Genomic DNA, 8,450 nt, shown 5'->3' on the forward strand with positions numbered 1-8,450 from the left:
CTATGCCCGCGACTAGCAGTCAATGCCTTAAGCACTATAGATTGATTGATTGATTGTTGGGGTTTAACGTCCGAGCAGCAATATTTCAGCTATATTCAGACGATGAACATGAAACGGATGATAAAATGAACATGAAATGATGATGAAATGAAAAACGGGATGGGACACAAGGACAGTAGGGTCGACAAATTTTGATTGCCACTAGAAAAAGGGAGGGATGGGTAAGGTCGGGCAATTTAGCCTCCTGTGGCGGAGGGCAAAGGTTCCTACTCCTATCGAATACCACAGCAGGGTTCTTTAACGTGCGAGGAACATGGCATCTTTCCCAACACGGTGCACCACTATGGTTTGCGGTCAGGTTTTCCGTATTATAGCCTGACAACCCCATTCCACCACCTGGGGCACACATGCCAGTTGCTCTGTAAGCACTATAAATAGCCATATGCCCGCGACTAACAGTCAATGCCTTTAGCCCCTATCGCTAGCCCTATTCCCGCGACTAGCAGTTACTACTTTTAGCCACTATAGCTAGTCAAATGCCCGCAACTAGTAAAATTGGTGAGGGATAGTAAAAATTAATGAAAATTTATTTTTATGCCGTAACCAACTACGCAGACTTTTTGCATCGCACTAGACTTCCTACAATTAGGCTTCTAGAACAGGGTTATGTTGCTACAAGATTGAATGCATCAATACAAAAGTGAAGTTTTATAGTCGTGATCATGAACTCAAAGATCATTACAGTGTATCCATCTGCACCATTAAAACTGATTTGTTCAACGTGTAATAGTTTTATTTTCCCCTTTCGTCTACCCCGGACTTGACTTTTTATTATCGACTTGGCGGGTGTTGCTGAACCTACCGGTGCACTTGGTCCAAGCTCCCAGTTTTTCGTGGAGTCCAAGTTGCTCATTTACTTTTGTTACTTTGTATATATTATTTTAGTTACCTGATGATCTTTGTTATGTTTTTCTGTTTTTCCATGTATGGTCTTTGTCCACTTGTTTTAATCTTTTAATTTCCGCTCGAATCTTGGTTCCCTTGATTACTAAATCGAATAAATAAGAGACACTTGTCAAATTTTGAAAATAAGTGGCTAAAAGGGAAAAAGCATGGTATCATTAAATTGCATGTGAAAAGTTTGTTCTAATCCGATTTGTTTTATTCAGATGTCAATCTGTTCCTTTGACAATTCTTCTGTAAATTTTGAACAAGATACATCTATCTTTTGAGTTAAAGGGGTGCGATATGGACCACATCCAAAATATTGACTTTATTATTTGTGGTCTGAGTTTAATTGCTTTGTTTATTGGCTGCGTTTTTTAATCATATTTCAGATATCTCTTACGATTTTCGATTTAAAAGGAGAAAAGGTGCAATACCCTTTTTTGAAGATTGAATGAACTCGATTATTCTGATAAGAAGTTCACAGGATCTCATATTTTTAAGTGATCAAAAGTGTATCAAGAGCTGTTTCTAAACTGTGTTCACACTTCCTTTTTGTGTTCTTTCGGAGAAATGCAATGGTCTTCTTTTAGTTATTTTTTTTGCTTGTAACACCATAAATGATTTTAAGAACAAGAAAAAGGAGGGCACTAGACAAGCATACCGATAGATATTGTTTAATGCCTCAAGAAGGTCAATTGTTATGTCAAACTGGAATTTATTATGCGCAGTTTATATTTTATTTTGTGTTTACTGGCTCTTTTCCGTCACTTTTGTGTTGTTTAATATTGATCACTCGTTGTTCACTTTATTTGTTTATTGCTTGATAACTGAATATTAAGTTTCGTTATTCGTGAATGCAAAAGTGTTCTGAGTGCCGCATATCCTTAAAATATGTGACACCAATGTCGCATACGTTTTAGGGAGCGCGTTGATCAATGGAGTTATACAGCAACTAAAATAAATTTATCTAATGATTAGAAAAGAAGGCATAATACGCCTGTTCTCTCAACTGAGAATAGAAACCTTCAACAATATTATTATTTATTGAAACAGAGAGATAACGCTACACTCATGGTTTCTTCACTTTCCCTGTGTTTGCCTAATTATTTCCGATTAAAATTGAAAAAAAAAACTTGAGTGTAAAAGAAGTATATTATGACGTCAAAGTACTTTGATCTATTATGACGTAATAACTTACGGCTATTTTTTCACTTCACATTCAAACTGGTGGTGCTAACAGTGAAACCTGTCCTTAAAGAAGCTTTTTTTTAACTTAATTCCTGTTCATACGTAAGCAGATGTTATGCTTATAGGGTCTAAATGTACTGAAACTAACATAGAGTGACGTCAGAAATTGCAATTTATCATTTATGTGAAGACAAATTGCAAGGTAACCCAGAAAAAAAAGGCAAATATACAAGTGAAATGCAATTTTTAAATTAGAACAGTGGACAGATATTTAGATATTCCTAAATGTTTCTTCCTCTATTTATTGTATTGTATTGCATACGGACAATTCTGTTACATATATATGTTACGTACAGCTGCATTGTAAAGTTGTATATACACCACATAAGAATTTCAGTCTATTATATGCATGATACATATTTTTTTTTGTGAATTTCTAAATTATGGTCAGTCTCAAAACAGCATTTTTTTTTCAAAATAAAATTGACTTTCTGAACTATCTTTAAAATGATTAAAAATTAAAGTACTGTTGAGTTTGCTCTTAAAATAATAGTTAGTTTCCGTCAAATGTAACTTTCATTATTATGTTGTCCATCCTTGTTTATCACAATAAGCAATTAAGGTTGCCGTTGTTGTTTTTGCAACGATATACTCATTTATAGTAAGAAGTCTTACAACTCTGGATATCAAATTTTGAAGAAGATCTTAGAGTCTTATTTTTTCTAATATTTCTTCTGTGGTGTCAATAATTTAATTTACATTCTTTGAATTTTTAATGTTTGTAAACTTGATAATTAAGGCATACCATGATTTGACTTTGTTGATGTAACAACTCAAGGCAAGGCTAGGATTAAATCATCACAAATCTCTTAACGAGGTTTGTTAGGTGAAAAGTCCACTACTACATCGGATTAGTTTCCAGATGACAAAACAGGTAATGATTACACTGAGATACCCAGTATCGTACTGAGGTTGTATAAATGACAGAATCCTTCTTAGCACACTTCGCTATAGGATTCATTATCTCAAGTCCAAGTGAATCCTGTTTAACAAATCGACCAGAATTTCCAAGTATATGAACGGAGGCGGACAACATTGCACATCATGAAAATATGATAATAGCAATCTTTCAGAAAACTGCACAGGAATGAAAACGACCAACCCGCGGTTTCATCTGTATGGCAGCACCACAGGAAATCAGAGGTTGTCATATTATAAACACTACATAGAGATCAAAGTAATTATGAACCTTATGCTACACAAGTAGAATGAAAGGCAGTAATAATCATGGTATCTTAAACTTTGTTTTTAAACAAGACATATGTAAAAGTGGTTATTTTCATTGTTAAAATCAGTTTCTTTAGGATCATATTGTAATGAATATATTTTTCATCATAATATGATAATTTAATATTAACTTATACGTATGTATTTATTTGCATTTTCATACATAGACGTCATGAAATAATTTTAGTCTAACCTTTTTTTCATGACGTTAAGTGTTTATAACAGAACCAGCTTATATAAAAATACAGCTTCACAAAGAAGTATAAGTATTCAATCACTCTGATAGGACGTGAAAAAATATGTTCTATCTAATAAAAGTTATTGTAAGCCGTATGCAAACAAACACGTATGAAACTAAAAAAAAAAAAAAAAAACAAACATAAATGTAATTTTTGAAATAGCCAAACAATTAAGGAACAAAGGAAATTTGCAATGAACTGATTTCATTGTTTGGGGATATTTGGAAGACTAATCAATGGAACCAAGGTTATAGCGGTAATCAAAAGAACGTAATCCAGGGACAAAGACCAGACATGGAAAACAGACATACACAACAAAGAACATAAAGTAACTAAAATCATACATACAAAGTAACAAAAGCAAATGAGCAACTCAGACTCCACTAAAAACTAAAAGCATGGACCAAGTGCACCGGTAGGGTAAGGTCCTCTGCATTTTTAGAAACACCCACCGAGTTACTCATAAAAAGTCAAGTCCAGGGTGGACGAAAGAAGGAAGGAAAACTTTGATACGTAGAACAAATCAATTTTTTATAGTGCAGATGGATACACCGTCTCGATCCACGAGTTCATGATGACGACCATAACATGTTTGTAGTGATGACTTCAATCTTGTAGCTACGTAACCTTGTTCCAGAAGTTTATTTGTTAGAATTCTAGCTCGATACAAAAAGCCTGCGTAGTCTCGGCAAGCTCTGGCATAACGTATGAGGTGTAATATGAAAACTCCATACGCAGGTGCTGAAGGGATGTTGCTACAGATGAAAGGAAAGTTGACAATTCGGAATGAAAAGTCGTCATGTTTGTCGTGAAGTTTGGTCAATAGTTTACCTATAACGTCGTTTCTAAGTGTAGGTCAAGATATGAGGCTGACCTCACAGTGTCTGTAGTATGAGTATGGGGAATAGAAGTATACAGTGTTGAAAAATCATAGGTTTTAACGCTATAATATTCAGATAATAGTCTTGAACTGACGGTCTCCAAAAGATATTTCGAATTTTTCAGGATCCACATTGAATTAATACCACTATGGGAGTAACAAGTGTTGTGGTAGGATTGCAGACTCTCTTTGACAACTGTAAGTATAGCAGTTAAATGTTTTGAAATTTTGAAAGAGGTTTGGTGGTACATTTTGCATATCCAACTATGTAACTTTGTAAGTATGGATTCTTGTGGAATTTAGGAATCCAGTACATAGACGGTAAATCACAATCATCGTCATTGGTAGAGAGACCAAAAGAGGATAGCACACATTTATGGTTTTCCATAATCTCTTCTTTGGAGAGTGTGGTAGCAGTATAGGTCGTACCACTGTTATTATTTGTTACGTCTACCTATGATAATAAACATTTGTTTTGGGCTTTGTCTGCTTGTACGACAACATATTTGTCATGTGAAGTAGACAATGTTTTTGCTATATCGGGGTCCTCATTGACCTACTTAAAACTTTCAAGACCACGGCCTTTAACCATTCTGACCGAGAATCAATGTCTTCATGTTTTCGTTTTATCCATTTTTTGTGTAGTCTTCCACGGCATCAATAAGAACTTTTAAGTTGTAATTCCAATTCATAGAGCGTGGTTCACGGTACTTGGGACCTTTAGAAAGGATATTGCACAGAGATTCGTTTTCGATGAACGTTAAATCTCCCGTAACGACGTGACCGGAAGGACCATATTTGAATGGAGAGTTTATGCAAGAACAGTTAGGTGGTTTAGCCTTGAAGTCCTCAATCTCGTGGTTCTGCAATAGTCTTTTGTAATTGACAATTTTTGATGCATTGAATGAAGTATAGGAATATAAAACGATTGATTTTTTGTCTTTGAAATATGGGGGGAATTTTGTTGGATCAATGAATCAAAAGATCAGCAAGCTTATTTTAAATATAGGAATATTTAAAACGACTCTAAAACATAATAAGAACATTAAGGGGATGTAGACAAATCTTATTTTTATTTATTTGTAGCAGTAGAAAAACTTTAATATGTTTTGTTTTTATGGCAGAGAAGTTAAGTAAAACTGATAAAACAACTTGAATAAAAAGCTGCTAAAAGAGAGTAGGGGCTAAAATGTAAAAGTATATAGTTATATAGTCGTGGTGTCTTATTAAACCCTTTCATACATTTTATTCTAATAACATCTATAAATTAATTTATAATGAAAGATAAAGATAACAAGTGTATTATTTGGAATATACAAACTACTTTTGATACATCTGGAATTACCAAATTTTTAGTTAAGATAAGATCTTTTTTTTTGCACTAGTGAGCCAAAAACGGCCCAAATGCTCTGAACATACACTGAATTTACTGGAAAAAAATATGTTCAGTGTATTTCAGTGTTTCTGTGCAAATTCAGTGCGTTTTACTCAAGTCGTGTTCAGTGTTTTCAGTAAAGCGTTCAGCATGTTCAATAACCGTTTAGTAATTTTCAGTGAATGAAAATTACTTGTGTCAAGTAGCAAGCAAGAGAGTGTTCAGAATGTTTCAGTATACAGAAATATCAATTAAGTTGACCTCAAATTTAATTATACATGTATTAATACAAGGAGTCGCACACTTTGTAAAAAATCGTTCATGATGAATATGATAAAATTCACCTTGCAATTTTAAATATTCTTCATGTGTTGATTATTTTATTTTATTTTATTATTATTTTATTTTATTAATTTATCAAGCTGTGTAATTAAAAGATTTGCAAGCAAACAACACTCATATTCAATTTGCTAGAAACAATTTTAATTTAACATTGTTTACAAATATCATGTATAATGATGTTTGAAAAAAATCAATAAATTATATTAAAAAAATACTAAAGATGTTTCAAAATTATATACCACTTAACGTATTCATGAACGTTATATCAATATCAGTGCGGTAGGTAATATGTATTACAATAATGATTAAATGTTTAGCATGACTGAAATGTAAGCAAATAAATGCAGAGAAAATGCAACTTTATATTCTGAACTTACATTGATCCTGCAAGAATTATTCATCAATATGCTTGAAAATTATAAATTTCTAGCTAACATTATTCAAATAAAACTATACGTTAATTGCTAAATATCGACAGTTCTTTTTTGGTTTCTTTTTTGTTTTTTTTCTGTAAATTATGTTTTTGATGTGTTTGGTTTTTGTTTATTTTTGTATTTTACAGTGGTTATATACACAACTTTACTTTAATGAAAAAGTAAAAATAAGACAAAACATAAAGATTGAAAACAAAATATGTAAATTCTGGAAACACAATAAAAATACTAATTACCGCAACATATCTAAACAGCCAATGATATTAATTGTATCGTATATGACAATAGAAACTGTGCTGCGTTATTCGTTGGGGAAAATGTATGCTTAGTTGATATGATATAAAATACAAAATATTTTTTTGTCATTTTTCTATTCAAATTTACTATCCAGTATAACGTATGTAAACATCGGAAGGAAAGCTATGCCATATTTTATCAATATTTTTTCCATGTCGCCTTCCAGCCGTGAGACAATTGTATTAACTTGATTTCTTTGTCAAGGGTTGAACACTTTGTTATGCAATTTACAAATATGATATAAAAAAACAATATCATATACTGTTTGGCATATATTATGAACTGCAGAAAAGTAAATCATATCTGTTACTGATCAAGTCAACCATGATTTTCCTCCTACAACATCACTCTGCTGAGTAGGTACAAAAATGTTCAGTCAATCAATGATTGTAACACTGCTGCCCTTGAATAACAAAACAAAATGTCAAATGTTATGACTAATATTGAATATAGTACTAAATACTACAATAATAAACGTGTAGAACGAACTAGAAGAAAATTTTTGTTTAGCAGTCTCTTTCAACCAGTTTGTGTTAAAGATCAAGATGAAGAAAAACAATCATTTCTTCCACCAAATAAAAAAAAACTATCGAACAAACTAAACGACAAGTGCGACGTCTTTTCATTCCGCATTGTCAACTTTGCTTTTTCTATGGCAATCCCTTTGTGGAGTGTCCATATCACAACTCATACGTTATGCCAGAGATAGCTGTAACTACGCAGAATTTTTGCACCATATTTGTTAAAATTAGATTTCTAGAACAGCATTACGTTGCTAAAAGATTGAAATCATGACTACAGAAATTTATGGTCGTCATCATAAACTCTAGGATCGTTACAGTGTATTCATCTGTACCATGAGTGTCAGTTTTCCTTTCCCTCTTTCTTCTACCCCGAACTCGATTTTTATGAGCAACTCGGCGGGTGTTTCTAGAATACAAGTGGATGATTACCGTACCGGTGGTCCTGGTCCATGCTCCCAGTTTTAAGTGGAGCCTGAGTTGGTCATATTCATTGCTTTTTACAACATGCATTTTTAAATTTTGTGAACAGCGGATTGATATTCGTGTCATGAAATTTTGGCAGAAGAAAGTCCGAGAGTGCAATTACCGAATTCATTGCACGGTACGAATCATTAAAATTACAATGGGAACACCTGATAAAACACTGTTATTTATATAATAATAATTAGTAATACAACTTCTTCGTTATTCTATCAATGTTATCAGGTATGCTGTTAGAATATCAATTGACAAAGTTACACTTATAAGAGAGAAACGAGCGGTTTACAAGTCATGATAACCTTTAAAATATGTGTTGCGCTTAACCTTGACTGATTGTTTATTTAGAAATTTTGCGTGCAATACTTAACACGTTGCTGTATTCATGTATATCAATATAAACAAACAAAAACTGCTACACGTTTCTATACCTTGAAGACCAAGATTTTTTTTGTAACC

The sequence above is a fragment of the Perna viridis genome, chromosome 9, assembly GCF_037379345.1.
Source record: "Perna viridis isolate PV_CMFRI_1.1 ecotype Kerala chromosome 9, ASM3737934v1, whole genome shotgun sequence".
NCBI lineage: Eukaryota > Metazoa > Mollusca > Bivalvia > Mytilida > Mytilidae > Perna > Perna viridis.